Source organism: Cephus cinctus, unplaced genomic scaffold, assembly GCF_000341935.2.
Source record: "Cephus cinctus unplaced genomic scaffold, Ccin1 Ccin1_scaffold0255, whole genome shotgun sequence".
Taxonomy (NCBI): Eukaryota; Metazoa; Arthropoda; class Insecta; order Hymenoptera; family Cephidae; genus Cephus; species Cephus cinctus.
In genome coordinates this window covers 166,132-187,156 of record NW_014332968.1, presented here as the reverse complement: position 1 = coordinate 187,156, position 21,025 = coordinate 166,132, and the positions used below count along the sequence as shown (strand labels likewise).

The 21,025-nt window shown below is 38.4% G+C and overlaps 1 protein-coding gene across 7 annotated transcripts in view; it reads left to right on the top strand.

Moving 5' to 3' along the window:
* LOC107265923 overlaps positions 1-21,025 on the top strand; it is a 199,863-nt gene that overhangs the window by 107,012 nt on the left and 71,826 nt on the right. The gene's annotated exons all lie outside the window — the stretch shown is intronic.

Here is a 21,025-nt window from a genome sequence, read left to right as displayed (position 1 = left end):
GGGATTTATATTCCCTAAGAGCACTGGACCATCATTACAATGACATAATTACTTACAATAATCAAGGAGTAGAAACATAATATAATTGTAAGTATACATTTCAAGGATTACGAGCTAATCGATACTAAAATTAAAGTTGAAGACAGATTATTAACCTAGAGACGATACAGACTTTGCAGATTGCTAGTGTACATACTGTTTTCTTAAGTTTGGCTATCGACAGCAACTTGACAGTTTATTTTCTAGCAGGTACAAAGTAGAAACATCATTTAAAAGCGGAGTTGGTAAGAACAGAACTAATCATAGTGGGTAGAGATTTTCACAGAAAGATTGCTGAGAGGCAAAAGAATTTTTTGTAGAGATCCAATCTACATTTTGAAATGATCATATTAACCAATTTTACTTGCATATTTCTTATTTTATTAGAACAGTGAGTAGGAAAAAGGTGGGGAAGATGGCTAGCACGTTTGGTATATGTACATACAGGATGCTGTGAATCTATGACCCTAATTGTAAGATGTACTGTTGCCATAATGCCACTTTGAACCATTGTAATTTACTATAGTAGGAATCGATGTACTCTCAAACTTTGACGTTGAAATTGAGGGGAATTGCTGTGTTAAGAGCGCTTTGAAGCCTCTATTATTGATCTCCTGCTAGATAGCATATGCCTAAACAACAGTAATCTATTAGTGGTTGGATAAGTGCAGATATTACCTCAATACGAATGGAGTGAGAGGGCGGGGAAGTTTTCACTTAATTTTAACTAATAGATTTTAGCACAGATTTTTCTACAACGTCTGACCAATTCACAACAGATTTGTGACTCCGAGGATTTTTTTTTCATTTTCGTACGGAATTTCAGTTTGATCAGCGACAATTAACGATCATTGAAACTATATCTGATTAAAATATCAAGCATTGCTGATGAAGATATTTAGTTTTGTCTGAATTGAGATAAAGATGCCTACAACTAACCTGTATATAACCATATAGCAATGTGCCAGATAAAATAAAGGAGACTTTTCCATATTTGTTTTCGAATTACGATTAAAACGTTTATTGAATACAAAGTTATTAATTGTCTATTACAATTGACTGTTAGTGGGAAATACTGTTTGGTTAAATCTTTTAAAAAGATACGAAATATGCTGTACCAAATCTCCAGGGGGAGCACTTGCGCACAGGAACAAACCCAATTGGACACAAATGACTTCTTAGTGCAAATTCTGTCCAGTTGTAAATAGATGGAATAAAGTTAGGTTTGTACGATATCTTATTATGGCTCACCAAACACAGTTATACTAAGTGTACGTAATTTTCATGTAACCCAAAAGAACGCGCAATATCACATGTTCATTGCGTTGATATACCAATTACATCAAAATGTCCTACTCATCCATCGTAGCAAACTTATAGCTGCAATGTAACTATGTTACAGTCATGTTACGAAAAATTACATAAATGCAATGAATTATTATAACCCGGTAATATAACAGCTATACATTATAACGGTGTGCCCGGCTCATCCCCGCTATAATTAATTTATCCACAGAGCCACCAGGGAGCGCTAAAGGGCTAGAAATTTCCGAAAAATTAGGAGTTCCAATCGGGATTCGAACCCGATACCTTCGGACTGCCCAGTGGGGCACTTACCACAGTGCCACCGAACCCACTGTCCGACCTGATAAGTCCTATTTATTTATTTTTCGGTCATTCCTAGGTGTACCCTCCTCGAGCTCTGTAACGCCACGTTACAACATATATAGCGTTATATTACACGTACATTAAAATTACACGTCGCCGGTTGCAGTAATATGATTTGCACATAAAACTTAAAAAGAAAGAACTTATACAAAAAAACATATAATAAGTGAAATTAAAGATTTTTAATTTATTAATTGTTAATGTTGTAACTTGTTTAAAGATGGTGAATAGAGAATAGATCTCTATCAATCTAAATGAGATTGGATCTTACGTATGTCGTTTTTCTTCTCACTGCACTCTCTGGGTGTAGAACGAAACCATTCCGACGTCAAGCTTTCAACCTGAAATTGTGTAAACGCCGCATATATTCTACAGACGCATTCTGCAAGTCAACAATGTAACTTTATTTAAGGGGCTTGAGTTACTTAAACTTCATCAAAATAAAATTGTGCCGCAATTGCACATGTGAACTTTTGCAAGTAGGAATAAGATAACAGCTTCAGGTTAGGTAATTTACAATTTTAATAAGTTGACATTATTTGAGCGTCACCTGGCCCTTTTTCATTATTTAATATCAACATTATTTCTATTTGAAGTGGATTTATATTATATTCAACATACCTGATGCTACACTTTCTTCCTTCTTTAGCCACGCGACGCTTCTCGTTAAGTTTTTGTTCTTCTTTAACCAATCAGATTAAGGCCCTTTGTACACGTACCACGAAACACTGCGAGCAACGAGCAACGACCAATGGTAAAAGGATGCTTGGAACTGAATTATGACGTCACGAGGTGGATCGTCTCCGCTGATTGGTCACTGCGTCGCTGCTCGGTGCCAGTTCAATTTGGTCGCACAATTAACGTCATGTTTTATAATGACAGAATAACCGTATTATTATAATTGTTATATGCAATTATTACTACCATATTACAAAGCGATTATTTGAAATTGCAATACGTAGAAAATGTACGAACGAAACATGATAATTATATAATATTTCTATTGCAACGTTATAATAACGTTGTTCTTAACAAGTTACATTGCGACAACAATATGTGTGTGCCTAGTGGTTATGTGGTTTTATATTAATTTACACTAGATTTGTTTAGTTAAGGTTAGGATAGGGTGGAATGTTCAAAAACTCCGGAGACTGGATAGGTCAGTGGATAAGTATATCGTCAGTGAGCGAGCGAACCGAACAGAGCATTAACTGTCTGAAAAGATTCCGCCAGATAAGGTTAGCTCGCACTACCGTTGAATGACCGATGGAAGATCGCTCGGGAGGGAAAAATTCGCATTTGTGTCCAACTGGATCTGTGCGCAACCAGATATCGGCTCCTAATCTCCAGCTCTTAATGTCACATATCCACGCGTACATACATACATCTATGTAGATTTTACATTATTTATTCTACCGTATGTGGGTTCTGATCCTCGGTATCTGTTAGTGTTCTATCAAATGAAAGTGTTGTCGCACGAGAATTTTCTTGGCTTTAATAGATAGGGTGCAAAGCATCGCAGCGATAATTAAAAACTCTTCATTTTAACATGAATTTATACATTGTGTCCTACGGAATGATAGGAGCTGGTCTTAAACTTACTCTCGGTGTACTCTGACCTCTTAAAAAAAGATTGTTACACAGTTTTAAATATTAAGCTCTTCACACACAAAATAACGTACGTACATAACGTACATACGTACATAAAACATATAAAAATAGTACGAGAGAGAACAAAGTTCTGAGTGCATTCTTAGGATGCTTACGAGCAGCCCCAAAATGAGCATGAATTGAACCTTGTCCTGTTTCTAGTATACAAAAGCCGTTATGTTCACTGTCATCGTTTTAATACTTTTCCGACTGTCAGATTCATTAAATTATTCATATAACAGTTGATCGACGGAACAGAAATCTTGTAGAGGCAGAGGATTAGAATCAAGATGCAGTATAAAAATTAATGTAAATATTACATTAATAAAACCGTGGGAGCGTAGAGCACGAACACCCAACCTGTCAAGTTTGTGTCTAATGCTTCAGAGAAACTGAAACGTGCTGTTACTGGTATGTACCTGTCGATCGTCAATGTCATCCCCAACATCATGCGTAACCTTGGGATAGAGAGCTGCCAATAGTAAAGCTAACTAGCGTATTAAGTAGAAAGTTAATTTATATTTGCGCCCCGAACGAATATTTAGCAACCTAAGCGCTCTCGTCTTCTCTTTCACGATTTCGCCGATGGAGTCCATCCACCCGTTGCATTTGCTTGTCAACTGTTCAACTGAATCACTTTATGTATACGGACGGGTGTTTAGAGTATTTGTCACTGAAATATAATTTTGGCTATAACGGAAAGACCCGATATAAATGTATCACCGAAACGAGGAGACGAAAATGATGAGATCAACGCATAGCATATTGTAATGATTACCATACCGATTGAACAAATCTTAGTTGTGCGACTCTTAAATAGATGTCCTGTACAGCGAGGGATTATCCCTACCACTAGCTAAAATCCGATATTCAGGTAATCCACCTGTCGATCGTTCCTTTTTCGCTCTGGACGACCGACAAAATACACGCGCTAGCGTAGAGCCTAATCATCTATACAGACGAAAAAGGACTAGCGACAATAAATATAAAAATCGAAATAAGGAATAGCCGCCTTCCAGAAAATATTACAACGATCTCTACACGCTTGCCACGTGTCTACGTGGACGACGCACAACGTGTTCAATCTACTCCCGTGAATTTCAAAGGCCTTGTAATGATGTTGATGATAAAAGAAAGAGGAAATTAATGGACAACGCAACGCCACATCAAATTTTTTCATATGAACATAAGGAGTGAGAAAAGCAAAATTTTAATATACTATAACCAATAAACTGAAATCGGTTATAATCGCGCGTGATCTATTAATTATTTTTATTTAAAAATGGTGTCGTCTAATTTATATTAATAATTTCAAATTTATGTTGTATATGTGTGTTGGACTGAATGACTAACGTGTCTGCAAATTCATTTTGATATATTTTTAATTGAAATATTAATAGCATTCTATTGATGTATCGCATCGTTCCCTTATTATGTGGTTATGTTACTCTATTTTGACGAAAAATTACATTTCGATTCCTTGGATATTTGTTGTTAAAACCATATTTATATTCATTCAAATAAAACGTTAATATGAAAACATTACAATATGGTAAACAGCTTTTTTAACATATGCAGGAATGTCAGAGTATGTGTGATGTGCAATTTAAGAAAAACTAGTTTATAGAACAATTGATATTGTTTGGCGAATTGCGATTCTAGCAGAGGATAAAATTTTATAATTTGATTTTAAAAGTCAATTTGCAAATCATTTAGATTCAATTTTATTTAATTAAAATATTAATATTACAAGATAGTTCACCACAGTCTCTTGGACAATACGCTCAAGCAGCTTCGAGAATTTATAGAATGAGTCTGAATGAATTCTAAATTCAGTGGTATCGGACGAATATGTCTATCAACTCCAACTAAAAGTTGAAATTATTTAACGTACAACAATCCCGATATCCTATTTTGGAGAAGACAACAGAACGCAGACATGAAAATTGTGTAATTAATATAAATAAGGTCATATGCTTAGAAACGTATGAGGATACTGACCATAATCATCTATCCTATCCATAGGATCAGTCACACACAGTTCCAGTCAAGTAACTGAAGTTCTTGTATAGTGGGTATTATGATGCAAATTGTAGCATTGAAACAGTCTACGGACATAAATGCTATGAAAACGGAACGATTACAAGTCCGCATTCCAATCGGCAATAATGATATTGAAAGTATAGTCCTGACAGAATGTCGCAAAAAATTATTCGATATCATTAGGAAAGTCTATCTTCGGCAGTCTGTGAACAACCCTGATTAATAACGAGAAAGTGCTTAGTCAAGAGATTTAAACGAACAGAAATTCAGGGCGCGAAATATAAGTTAAAGGAAACGAAGATACAATATGTTTAGCAGAGAGCGAGTCCCAAATATAAATGCAGACTCCATAAGGCATAAGACAATACCCAATTAAATTGACAATACTGTCATTGACATGAGACTTCAACCACAACTTGAAAACTAGTATAATGTCATAATGACCCATTACAAAGTAATTCAGAAATTCATTACAATGTGTAATGAATGATTATGCATTAACATGACAAATTCCCAGCAAATCTGTCAACTCATCCAGCGTGGAAAAATTACGTGGAGCAGTCGCAACTCATAACTTCTCGTTTACATAATTATGTATCAGTTTCCCAGTGACAGACGAATCACTATCTTTCTTAACTCAAATAATCTCGCTTTGAATTCAAAGAGAACGATAGTTTTTTGCTTTGACATCCTCACGCATAGCTTGTAGAAGATTTTTTAGTTCCGATGAAAGGAATAGATTGATATAAACATTCGTATCTGCAAAGGTAGCAATAACCTTTTCAACTTTAAGATTATGTTTGGTGTGTTTGGCCGTAACAATTTTTTTACACGTTTCAGACGTACTGAATCTTATCAGTAACATTTTCCGTTTATCCAAAGTAATAGCGTTAGTACTATTACGCATGCGTGGGACTTGCAAAACAAGAGAGCTAACACACTTAAAACTGAGAATACTGATGTAACTATATCAGTGTTACTGAGCTCAGTCCTTTCAGGTAGACCAGAAATAGTGAATGTTTCACACTCGAGCGCCCAAATTTGTATAGTCAAAAGTTTAACAGCCAACGCAACAGAAGTGAGCTGATATTTGATTCGGCAAGACGCGCAGCAGGAGACGACACTGTATTCACAATTTTATTGTCGCTCTCACACTATCAGATAGCACCTTATAGACGCGAGTGAGATTAGTTGCACATTTTTTCACTGCGTTGATTTTATCCATTAGAGTATTGAGTTTACCGAGACATCCCCGAACGTCCGTCCTGAGTTCAAAGTGACCATTCAATTGTAATGTTATATTGGCAATGCCGTGAAGGGCTGAATCCATATTATCAATATTCTCTTGTTAATAGCTGTGACAAACGCGTCTAACGAGGTCACTTGCTCGCTGAAACTCAAGATATTGCTTCCTGAAGATATCGAAGACGTCGAAAGAGAACGAGAAATGATTGCAAGAAAAACATGTAATATTAAATTCCGGCGGGAGATCTTTCACTGAAACGACACCTAAATGCTTTCTTATATGAGTCGAGTTAAAACCGTGCGTACTCATGTTATAAAATCTTTGTATTTCGTTAGAGCCACCATATTCACAGCAAAGTCCGCAGTTGATAGATAAGTCAGATCTTCAAAGCCTCACGTAGTAATGCTCTCGTCGATCAAGAATCGGCAAAATCGAAGATAGCCAAGTTCAGGAACACCGCGAAAAATTTTGATCGACCTACTTCTTGTGCCAACCTCCCGATAGCCAATCAGCTTGAAGAAACACGGGTAGAGGTTGCAGGGTATCCACAAAATTAAGGAGGTTATAAAATGGTTCCTCAAGAAAATTAATCTCGAAAACCCGCATCTCTTAGAGCGAGTACGTCCGTGTAATGCTCAAACAACACCTGAGCCACGGGCGGAGCGAGGACTGCAAAAAACATTCACGAGGGCAGGAAGAAACAGAAAAATCTGAGAAACATAATAACATGTAATAAGTACGTGTAAGCCTACTCACACACACGCACGCATAAACACGCGCGCGCGCGCACGCACACACACACACACACACACGCATCAAGAGAAAAAGAGAGAAAAAGCGTTTATTACATTCTACTAATATATGCAGATCCTCTAATTGTAAGAAGAAGAAGAACAATAAGTAATACAGTTGTTTGTAAATCTGCCGTTAGAAATTAATAATGATAGGTATAGTTAATTAATAGTAAGTGTAATCGAGTCAAACTAAATCATAATTGTGTTCATGTGTGCTGTTATTGTGCAGATAAGTGCAGCTGAAATTGTATTTAAAATGAATTATATTGATGTTTCTTCCTTGATGCTTGATGAGACATTCCAAAGTGAATATATCGAAACTAAGAAATATTTTCGATGGGTTGAAGTGCGACTTACTAGTACAATCACTAGATTTAAAGGATCTAATGGTATTGATCCGCATTAAAGATGGATAATTAAATCAAGATAGGGGATAAAAAGGCTGACTTTGTACAATATAAGAAAAGATCTTGTACAATGCAATACATGCCATATACATATATAAGCCCAGTTATAAGACCAGTATAAGCCACCCTAAGATGTGGTAATACGAGTTGATATGCTCATATTTGGGCACATTATAGATAAACGTACGTAGGCACTCATAATACGATTCATTTTAAAATAAACCTGATTAGTCGCATTGATAAGAAATACGCTACAATAATCCACATGTAGTATCATAGATACGTTCGTAAAGAAGTGTCAAGGAGTTCTCAATTTTTGTTTAGTTGTCAGATGGTCTTGTCGATTTAATTTTTTAAATGATTTACAGAGAGAGAGAGAGAGAGAGAGAGAGAGAGAGAGAGAGAGAGAGAGAACACACACAGCGTGTGGGGTTTGAATCGCGAGTCGAACCTTTCTTCGGTTAATGCAAGAACTGTGTTCGGCGGCGCGAGTCTCGCCCACCGCTGGCGAAACCCGCTGTCCCTGCTTCCTCTGGCACACCGAAAGGGTGTACGAACGATGCTCCCACGTCCTTCTATCGCTATGGCAGTCTACACTACGTTCTCACTACCACTGACAATGTGCCGGTAAAAATTCCTTGAAAACTGCAATCCTTCCAATCCATCCTGACACAAATAGCGTGGGCACCGGAACAGATGTATGCGAGTAACTCTGAATGGTTTACGTTTTTTATCTGCTTTTTTTATTCTTCTCTTGCTCCTCCTCCCTACAATATCTCTCTCTCTCTCTCTCTCTCTCTCTCTCTCTCTCTCTCTCTGTCCCTTGGCGCCGTTAGGAATTATCGAATACTCGTGATAATCCTTCCAGCGGACCGATTTGGCCGCTTGACAGTCGACAGAGTTGGTTTACAGCTCAGAGAGTAGCGATCCTGTGGGACTCTTGAGAGTTTTATTAATGTCTGACCACTTTGCCCGACCGCCTACGATTTATACATGTACTCGAGATCCCGTCATCGGCCTCTGCACGGATCTATTTTCACCCGAAACTTGTGTAACCGTTCAAAAGATCATGTGCCCTGAGTCAGCATGTCACTCTTCAATGAGACTCAGACTGTTATTCAGTTTTCTTCCTACTTTTAAGATGAATGCTTTCGCCTTCGACCCCTCATCAATTTTTTTAGTCATGAAATTGCCCTGGCCGTATTGAGTCAGTTTGGCTCAACGTGAGCTATGCGCTTATACTTTTAAAAACCTCTGAAATCCTTTCGACTCTCGTTTCAGTCTTTTTTTTCTTTTATTTTCCCTTCTTCAATTTCTATGTATGCAGAGAGTGAGAGGAGAGTTCCCGAGCGTTTCCGAAACGGCGCATCATTCAGTATTTTCGGGGGAATTTTAGTACCCTTAAAATATTTGCCGGGGAAATGCCAGCGGTATGAGATAAAAAAAAAAGAATAAAGAAACTGGCAGACCGCAAAACATTTCAACCACGAGCGCACCTTTTAGCGATAATGCTTAACGAACGAACCAGCCAGCCAACCAGCCAACCAGGCAGGCAGTCAGTAGTAGTCAGCCAGCCACCCAGTCAGTCAGTCTGCGGAAACTGCGGGTCAGAGTTTTTGCTCGGCAGACAAATTCAAAGCGAGTTAATTAGATGATTAAACTATTCGTGGAGTAATTAATTAATGTTTCCTAATTAGCGATGTCGTCACCGCGAGACGTGCATTGTGTGTCCGTTAATTGGATGCAGATTCCAGCATTTATTTGAAGCGGCAGTTAATACTTTGCTCTGACAGTCTCGTCGGCAGAATTCACCATGATGAAATGACAGATCAACAAATTAGTTGATAATAAAATAAGTCACGCGATCGCGTCGAATCGGTTCGTACCCTAGGGAGACTTCCTAAGAGCGGCTAACCCATCACTTAAATATTACTGCTTCAGTCTAGCTTGACGAGATGCGTCACCCGAGATCACAACTCATACTCTGCCTTTCTATTTTCTTGATCATACAACATTTATAGAAGAATATACACTCTGTTAAGCTAGGATGACTGATGTGGTTGATGTGGCTACTGCGGCTACTGCTGCTGGCGCGAACATACCCGTTGGGACTAAAAGGGGATTTCAAAGGTGGCTCCGATAATGTTCAGGGACCATTGGCTCCACTGCAAAAGGTATTTTGTTAACTCTGGGTGCTAATCTTATATATGAAACTTTCCCAGGAGAGAGTTTCGGATCACTTTTGCTGATAACCTTACTAGCTTAGCCGAAGATCTTCCTGTGTGTCTTCGATTCTGTCTTCATTGGTACTGGTGCCTCTGCCACTGCTACTGCCACTGTTTCACTTTTCAACTTCATGAAGGAAAGGTATGATAAATCGTTAAACATTGACACCGCTATAGGATAAGGGGAAGGAGAAGGATGAATCATTGTCCGGCGACGTAGCGAAAGGTCTATTATAATCGCGCTGTGCACACAGAAAAGTGGTAGGAGGTTGACGAGTCGAGATAAAAATAGCTACGTCATTGGAAGGAAGCTGCGACTCGTCTAGAGTTCGCGTGCAATGGGGCTACTATAGAGAAGGATCGCTATAGTAATGGCCATAACAGGGTGTACTAAAGAGGTGTCGTAGCAAGGTCGAGAGAGGGTTGTGAGAAGGAGACGACGGCAGGATTAATCGAGAAGGTCCTTTTGCGTACATGAAGAGCGCAGCCCAGTCGAGTACGGCCAGTGAATTCTAATGGCCGAGTCAGCTGTCATTTTTCTTCGAATTCGTGGCCCATTGTCAACCTTGAGAAACATGCGATACTGTAGCGCATTAAAGCTGTATATTGCTCTCATAAAAAATGAGATTTATATTCTTTTTAAAGAAAGTTACTTTGATATGCTCATACCTGGAACATACACTTTAAGTTTTTACTAACCAGCGCCGAAAAAAGCATCTGACGAATGAATTTTTAAAATCAAAATGGTATCAAGGCTTGTGAGGTCGTTAATTACGAATCTGCTCTCAGATTTTCGAAATTTGAAATGGCGAAACCAAAATAATTCCATGAATGATATTATTGGAATTCGAATTCGTCTGTTATCTGTTATACGTCGACGTTGCCTAGCTTTCATAAAGTGCCCAAATTTACCACAAAAACTTATTTTTTACAATATAAAAAAATTGTTTTTTTTTTTCAATTTAAATAATATTCGTCGTTAACTATATACTGTAACGTGGTGTTATAGAGCTGGAGGGGGGTCCACATAGGAATGACCGAAAAATAAATAAATAGGACTTTTCAGGTCGGACAGTGGGTTGGTTGGAACAGTGGTAAGTGCCCCACTTGGCAGTCCGAAGGTATCGGGTTCGAATCCCGATCAGAACTCCTAATGTTTCGGAAATTCCTAGCCCTCTAGCGCTCCTTGGCGGCTCTTGTGGATAAATTAATTATAGCGGGAAAACGAGCCGAGCATCCGTTATAATACATTGAACTAAATCTATGTATTTTTTCAGATTTTTGTAATCGATGTAGATGGATTTACCAAACAAAGAAATTAAAAAATGTTTATTTCACGATAATCTGTCACTTACGACAAGAATGCACTTTTTTCTAAAAAGATTATTAACTGGCGGTATAGCGATTTTCAGCGAAATCTAACAAAAGTCCGTTGCAAATGCAGTGCATGTGAAAGGATTTTTGATCGAATTTCATGATTAAAAGAAGGTAAATTATAATTACTTTTACTGAAAATGAGTTTGCTGTTTAAACTTATCAAGTGATTTTGATGAAAAAATAAAAAATATGGGAAATATACTAGTGTTCATATATAGGGTTAGAAATTTTAAATTTTGTCATTGACTGAACACACAGTCGTGGAATACATATTGCTATGCAAAATTAAATTGCAATGCACATACACATATAATTTTGTACATAAAACGATATCGTCAAATAGAAAAATGATACAATGAGCCTATTCCAAAGAAAGCAGTATGCGCGCCAGTGTTACTTTTATTACTAACAATAACTTACTGATGTATTGTTACATTATAATGTTCACATGTCAGTGGATGTATGTTAATAAAAATTAATAAAAAAATAAAATAAAATGTTATGTTATTAAACAATTTTCTATGAGTATTAATTCAATAGTAAAAATGTTCCGTCACTGGGGTTTTGAGGTTCGTATTTATTTTTATTAAATTTTTACACAGTTATTGAATAACAATATTTAATTAATTTTGTAACAAATAGTATGCGTATGTTGTAGTTTTACGTAAACGATTTATTATTCTAAGACCGAACAGTGTATTATGTGCTATAGGTGTTCCATCAATGGGCAATTCATTCTATATAACACGCTATTAAACATTTACAAAGTGAGTATAGCAATGTGCACACTTAAAGTGTGTTAAGATAAGTGCACATAATCGATATATGTACAAATAACAGTCAGGTTTAAGGGACTATTTGTAGGTTGAAACTTATTGGAAGTTGGCCTCTCTAAAAGGTATTTTATTGTTTCTACTAAAACATTTTTATGTCATTAAATATTAAAAGCCTCTTGTGAATTTGCCTCGTTTTTACCGCAAGAGACATTTAAAAAACGACAAGGACCGTAGAAAAAGTTCGAAGCGCTGGAAAACTTTCGAAATCGTCAAAAAAAAAGTCAAAAGCTCAGCGAACTCTCACAATTGAACGTAGATACTGGAGGTGAAAAGAATTTCGAAAAACAAGATTATTCTTTCGTTTGATCGATCCAAGTGTTCGCTCGTATGAAGCGAAGCCGAAGAAGTACAAACGAATAATTATTTTCCTTTCTCCTGTAAGTTTAACTTGTATGTACCGAATATATATATATATATATATATATATATATATATATATATATCTTCGATAAATTTCTTACAGGTTATGGCTTCCCGTCGAGCATCTAATCCGTTTTTTCTCCCTCTTTTCCTTTTTTTAAACACTAATTTTAAAATACGTGATAAGCCGCGGATATTTTGATATCCGAATGAGCTTACAGTGGATTGTTGAAATTTTATAAAGCACTACGTGTCGACCGCGCGACAGACGCCTCCGGAGTTCTCACGGGAAATACCCCCGGAATCTGAATAAATCGAAATACACAAAGTGATTCTCGAACTTAAATTAGTTTCTAGGCACACGGGAGGGTTAGGCGTGCGCACCTCCCTTCGTACAAGATTCGAATAGCTACTCTTTTTCCTTCTCATCTGTTTTTTCTTTCCTTCTTTTCCTGTTGCCTCTTTCGCCTTGTCCGCTCTTAACTCTCTTCTTCATACTAAGTCAGGGAAGAAGTTAGTGACTCAACGAGTTTTCCTGCTTACTTCACTACTAAGTCTTAGATTCGTGCTAGCTGGGGTAGGTTGGTGCATGCCTCCGCCTCACGTTTATCATATTCACAGTTGGCTCTGGGATGTGTCGCGACACTTTAAAATATTCTTTATCCCTATTTTGAAATTTAACGCTACTAAACGGTCCAGACGACGGCCTGTGCGCATGATCATTGGCTGACGTATTGTAGAGCAGCGTGAATTCGATATGTGAATATGAGAAAATGGATAAAGGAATAAATAGATAAAGAGGAGCCAATTATGCATAGAGAACTAGGGGGCAGAGGAAGAGGCAAGTGCAGAAGACTCGAACGGGAATTCGTGGAATTCTTGAAAGGGAGGACCGTTGGAAGAGCAAAGGGCGCGCGGCAATACAAATGACGTCCTTCCAAAGAGATCGCGCTTAAAACTAGAAGACAAGGGTCATTAAGAATGAAATTCTCGAGCTTATCACCCGCGAGACAGAGAGATGGGGGTTGGCTGTGGCAACAGTGACTTTGGAGCGGGATGAAAAGGACGGTGGGCAGGCGGAGAAAGAGATGGAGAATTTAACTAATTAGCTGAGGAAAGAACACCACGAGGGACTCTCGCTATAATTAGAAGGGAACTGCAGTGCAATAATGACGCTTAAGCGCTTTTTTTCTGTCGTAAAGTGGTGCAATGTTTAATCTTGACGTAAAACTGGAATTATTAATTCGCTGCCTTGCGTTTCGCGGCGGAAAGCCAAGGATGTCGCCGGCCCAATTACCGGGATATGCTCCTTCTCTCTCTCTCTCTCTCGCTCTCTGTCGTGTACGAATTCTCTATGATCTCCCAGATTCTATGGAAACCATCAGCTTCCCTCACTCTGACCATTCTGTCATTTTGGAAAGCCCTTAAAAATACTTCCGAGTAAATATAAGAAAGAAAGAATAAGCGGGCATGGCACTAAACTTTTACTGAGCGTTCATAAATCTGTCGCAGCTCTAGTCTAGCAATCGAAGTTACCTGATCGGGCGCGGATCAAACGGCACGGAATAGTTTATTGGAAAAACGTGCGGGCTGTTAGCCCGTTAGTCCCTGACATTTCTATGATATACGAGCATTGAAGGCGCAGATTCCATTCGAGTAGCGCAGCACTCAAGTGGTCGACGTAGTAAAAAAAGGCTCAGCGAGTAGCGCGAAAAAAGAAATCAAACGTCTGAGAGTCGAATACTGCATACTAAGGAACGAAAGCTCGAAACTAAAGAAGTGCAACTGGATACACATTGATAGAATTTTCTGTGGATCGCCATCGTAAATTCGGACAGGCTAATAAAATCTCTTTACCTTGCGGAGCTAGTCGTGCGTCCTGAGGGACCTCGTAGAAAAACTATTATTTAAAAGTAGGGAACAATTTGCCGGGAGCACGGTAGAACGTTCTGATTGGCCCCCGGGATTTCGGTGAGCGTTCTGATTGGAAGCTTGCTAGGGGTTGCGGTACGTGATTGGGTGATTGCGAGGCAATTCCGAGTCGAAGCACGCCACTGCGCGACTCTAACTCAACAACGCTCGCCCGCCTGACTGGAATTTTTTCCAAGTAATTACGTCCTCGCTGGCGAAGCTAAATCATCCTAGATGTGTGCGACCGAACGACTCGAGAACTTGACAACTGGCTGACTGAACGACCGACGACCAAACGACCGCTTTTCATCGAAACCTACTAGGCATTCCTTCAGCTGCCTTTTGCCAGAGTTTATTTCATTTTCCTCAGCAACGCCACAGCGTCTCTTATAGATTTAAGACTCGATTTATGGGGATGACTCTCGGGACATCTGCTTTTTCTTCCCTTTTGTTTTTAGCGCTTTTATAATCATATATATGTTTCTCTTTACTGGAAATTACTGAGAAGGAGAGAATAGTAAGAAGAAATAGTCCTAGAATTGCAAAATTAATACCAAAACAAATCTCGGTAATGCGCGCCTTGCATGGGCAGTGTTCAGAATTGTTGCATGGGAATACGTTGCTACAGTTAAGTCTTCTATGCTAAGAATGTCAGAGCCCTGTTGACGGGGATGTTGGTGAGAGTGCTCGCTAGTCGCTCTCGTGATTGCATACTTTGTTCTCGGATGCGTGGACTAACTAACACCTGCGTGTCGAAGCGAAGGGTGAATGGGCGAATGAGTGGGAGGTTGAAAGGTATGAGATGCCATCGGGACGCCAGGATGGGCATACGTGCTAGCCGCCGAGCTGCCCGAGTTGCCCGAGTTGCCCGAGTTGCCCGAGTCGCGTACGTGTTGTGTGTGCACCGCGCGTACCATCGGCCAGCCCTAGGTACAAATTGCAACCATTACTCTTGCATGACCCCTGGTGCGAGCAGCGCGAGACTATTGTGTATGAAATGATTATGGCCGTGCGGTATGAGGTCGCGAGGTCGTGCAATGCCGTACGTCACTTAGATTGGCCCGTTGACAGTTACAAAGGCGAAACGCAGAATGGGCTCGACCTCGAACCGATGTGCTCTTTAATTTTTTCTTCAGTATAGTTCATCTTGCGGATCATCCCTTAGCATAGTACACACATTCACGTACCCGTATAACGTACTATCATGCATGTATATTCTACAATGTCGGTATTTTCATAATTGTAAAAGAATATGGTCCACAGAACATTTATTTAATATTAATTCTCATATCCACATACAAAAAAGACATCAATGTCAAAATACACTGTATGATAAACCAGAGAGAGGAGAAATGCGTAAAAATAATGTCATTTCATTTATCAGGATACCATTACAACTGACAACCCAGGCTATTAATGATAGAAGCTATGTTAGATCGTGTCCATTGAATTACATTTTTCACAAACATATGTGTGTGTATATATACATATATACATATAGTATTTATAATTACTTGATTACTGATTTTAATGCCATTATCATCAGCTTGTGGAGTTTTGCATGCAGCCAGCATCAAGCAGACGGGATTAAGGACACTCTGTTACCCTTATTTGAATGATGATTAAATTGATTATATTAATAGCCAACTAAGCACCTTTCGTCGTGATAAGAGTGAAAATGGGCCATTGTGTTAATAATACTCAGATTATTAGTAATGATTACTGAATAAATCTATATTATATAACTTTACTTACACAGCTTACATTTCCAAACGTACAAGTAATGCAAGTATCACTTAATTTTCCACTCTTCGAGTAATTCTAATTGCCGATTCTTAACTGAACTCGTACGACACATATGCTGTCCGAAAGTGCAAGCAAACGAGGGGTATCACTTATAGCCCATAGTGCAATGCAGCTCGCGTAGGTATAACTACGCGACTCTCACCCAGGTATGGATAGATGCTATTAAAATACAGAACATCCAGTCCGTTAAAATTTCTATGGAAAACATTCCATGCAGAGAATCCGTAACTTTCTTTTCTTTCTCCATAGAAGAGTGTCTTCCAGTCTTTTTTGAAAGTGCATTCCTAGTAAACTTCGCTACTTGATATAGAGCTGCCAGTCGCGAGTTAGCAGTGGGGAGCCAACAGCCTGTTGGTAGTTTTGCGGTACGAACCACGGGAGCTTGAGGAGAGTACTCTTTCACCAGCACGACTGCACCTCTGAACCACTGCGCTTCTGCAGCCTAGTAATCCTGCAACCCTGCAAACCAAAAGGGCAGCAGCGCAACGAGCACTGGCATGGAAGCAACTGTGGTTCGAATTTCTCATTCCTCTAGTTCCTCGCGCAAAAGACCTTGAGTAAAAGCAGAGTAGGCTTTCTAAACTTACCTGGCTAATTAAAAGTCCTACAAACAGCCATCCAGGGTTGAACAACCCGTTATTTTGCCATTTAGACTCCTTTATACTTGCGGGGCCAAAACATTTTGCGATGCGGCGCTAAAGCCAAATAATCATAATCGGACTTTCTGTTGTTCTTCTCTCCTCTAATTTACTGTTTCCCGCTTGCTTAGTTATCTAATTCTGGTTTCTCTTTCATTCGGGTTCTCCTTTCAACCATCGCTTATTCGCATTTTAATCGCTGCCACCCAATTAAATAAACGTTGAAATGACGTTTCCACATGGATAAAAATACTCAAAACAAATAATCAATAGGCGAAACCTTATCAGGCGTTATGCATAGGCACGCGCTCAGTCGAAAACATATAAACCAAATTAATAAATTGATTGAGTGTTAACATATTGCATTAAGCAAAAACATTATATCCTATCACATTTATTGTATATTTTTCTAGGATATAATCAGCGAAATTCGCTCTAGAAATTCAGTCGATTTAAGTTAATCAGAAGGCAAGCAGAAGTAAATTAAAAATATTATAATTAATAGCAAAGTAATCAGGAAATCCATCCTGGAATCCTGAGAAAACCAATCAGTATTATACTGTACTTATGGGAGCTCATGCTTAAAATCTCTCAGTTTTCAGAGAATCTATTGTCTCATCTCACAATCAGTATCAGGAACTGGTCTATCCTTCTTAGGTGCACTACAACGAAGTTTTTGTGCCAGAAGTGATAAGAATTCACAAGCAGTAATTTCTAAATCTATAAAGAGTTTAGTAGGAAAAGTCATGGTGATCGGTGCTGTCTGGACACTCTGGACTTTCCTAGAACTTTTCCAGATCTCAGGAATCATTATGATAGCTTGCAGTGTCTGAAAAGATTCTCTAAACCTTCGCATCTACCTTGGTGAAAATTTTACGTTAGCAAGTTCAGAGCCTACCTGGATCCCCACTTTATCAGCCCAGTTCTAGCGAGGAGATCAACGGGCCCTCGAATTTCGTAATGAAATTTCTGCTCAAGTATCTGCAGTGAAGTTATTGTCACAGAACTCTCAGCACAACAGTCTTTACTCCTTTACCAAAAAGCACTAAAACGACTCACTGCTGTGCATTGGTAAAAGACGATTCAACTGCTTTCCCACTAATTACAGTATCAAAAATTAAAGCATAAAAAATATTTAACGTTTATAATTAATACTTAGAGTTATCTGAATATTTAGGGCTTTTTGCTGTTTTATGCTTCTGCAGAAAGATCTGTATACCTATTGTTGTTGATGGAGAATTGGAAGAGTTATCGTTGGTAAAGTATGGCAGTTTGATGTATCTTATCCTATATGTATAGAGGAGTATAAAAGTTAAGTGTATAATAGGGATATATATATATATGTATATATACATGTATGTATATTCCTTAGATATGCTTCTGACGATTTTCTATTTAATACAATAAATTATACATAATATGGCCCTTTTGTCTTTGCAGATTTGAACTATAAAAAAAATACAAAACTTGATATAATATATATTATAACCTAACATTCACTAGAAATTTCTTTTTTCTATACCTGTTCGCTATGGCAGCCTATACGTTGTGCTGCTTTCGTCCGTTCGATACGTATGGGTCAAGCGATAATTGGCAAGAGGGGCCAATATTTGTCGTTTACTGCACAGGACAGGGCACGACAGTTTGGCGGTGGGAGTTGCCTTGCCTATAACGCTATTACTTACAAGCTAAGTTCGGCGCGAAATGTAAAATGATCATCACAGGAGTGACCAACAGAGTTAAAGGAAGTGGAAAGACTCCATCTCTTTTTTCTTCTAACTTATTCCCCTATAAAACGTCTCGGCTGCAAAATAGCTTGACTGAAATGTGGTGAGGGAGAGTTCAATACAGTTGAAAGAGAGTTGAATGCACTGCTTCAATGAACTGCATCTTGACCATATGCCATGGGTTATGAGTATTGTTGCTGCTACTGCTACTGCTCCTACTATTATTATAACTCCGACTACTCCTACCACTACTACTCTTGCTAACGCTCCTACTATTCTTACCGCTGCTGCTATTAGTAATTCCGATACGGATAGTGATACCAGTAATAAAGCTAGTAAAATGCAGACGTGCTCGAAATAACTAGATATTTTGTCAAATCAGAGATTTCTCCATTGTACCCTGTTGTACTCTGTGTTTATTGAGTTATTTTATCAATATTGAAATTGTCAAAATTTTTAAAAACTCCACGTTGAGAAAAATATTAAATTCTACTGGATTTGCACTACCTTATATCTCTAAAATCATCTTGCGATATCTCAAACCATGTTCAAGAAAACGGAAAAATGAAAAACAACATTGGTCTATTATTAAAATTTGAGCTATACTTGATGTGGTTGTATTAAAATATTTTTATTCAAATTTGTAAGTAAATATATCTGTACATTCTCACCATTTCTCGAATGAAGCCCTCAATAAGGAATCTCGAACATTATGATGTATCACAATAATTTAATAGGTCATCCTACGACGTAAACAATCAGCTTGCATCCTACGTATGACTAATGATTTAATCGAATTACAGTACATTCAGATTCTTTTAAGTTCTGGAATCATAGATGGGAATTAGATGGAAGAATTATCCTAAAGCATACATGGGGATAAATCTTCTCCATCTTTTGCAGAGACACGAACTATTTTCGTAAAACATGTAATGATTCACATGTACCCCAATCGATAAAAGCACGTTCGAAGTTTTGCTAGCAGTGTGTGGACAAACGAACAGCATAGAAACGGGAGGAAAACAGTGTACCTAAATTAAAAAATCACAATTTAAGTTCAGACTACGGGATCTTCCATACATCAATTTTCAAAACAAGCTGGACAACCTCCACCGAATTACGTAATGCACGAGCTTTTCTTACATAAATATTAGCACGTCTAAGGCTTTGCATCGTCAGCTATCATCAGTTTACAACTTTCTCGTTCAAAACTCAGTATCTGAGGTAGCATAATTGTAGCAGATACTCGGTATAAACGCACAGTTTCGGAACTCAAATGATCAACTGATAAGTACTATGCTGAACGTGTAACGTATCGATTTTCTAGAAACAAACGAAGAACTCTCTTTTGCGCTGAAAACTTCTCCGTCTTTTTCTATCACGAACATTATAAAATCTCAAAAGATACACGTGGCCTTGTTGGAATAATAAATAATGGGAGTTTAACAAAATAATGAAAATTTAGCACAACTCGTTTACGTTACAAAACTCATATCATATGTAAGTTAAAGCTCACCGATAGCCAGACACTATGAGAATTTCTACACGGAAGTTCCTCCTGATCGTAAATATTTGCTACGCACATGGTTTCTTTATCAAACACTGAACCCTCGTCTCGTCCGTTCTCATACTTCACCATCCTCCATCTATGTATGTGTTCTTGCTTCGATATAATATAGGATCGGCGCGTGATGTATTTTGCACTATGCATGTACGCGTGTGCATATGAGAATTTAAGTATCGCGGTGATTATGATTTTTCATGTATTTTTTGCTTTACGTATATTTTTCGTTGGCTGCCCAATTTAAAATCAGGCGCGGTAAGCGTAGTGAGCACGTGCCACAATTGAATTTACAGTTACTCGACAACTACGTGCTTGCCTACCGATTACTCGTCCCTGATTCTCTTGAAAGGGAATAATAGTTGACGAATAAAGAGCAGAGTGATTAAGAGAGATAACAAGTTCTCGCATAGGGCACGTATTAAAGAACGACTACTTTATTAAATCCATGTCGTGCTGCGACAAGGAAACGCGAAACGCGATGGCCCTGGCACATCCTGGTACTATGATTCTCATTGCTTCCTGGACAAAAGTGTTTTACGTATCCTCCAGAGTAAAATGCCGATTCGAAATATCTGCCATGCCATATTAGCCCGAGGCTAAGAAACTGTGAGAAAAATGAGAGCTGCCTCGTCTATAGCCAGCTGTATGCGTGGCTGCCAAGTCACTTATTTACTGGTGATATTCCTAAATGGGTTCGGAATATTGGAAGAGAGAGAGAGAGAGAGAGAGAGAGA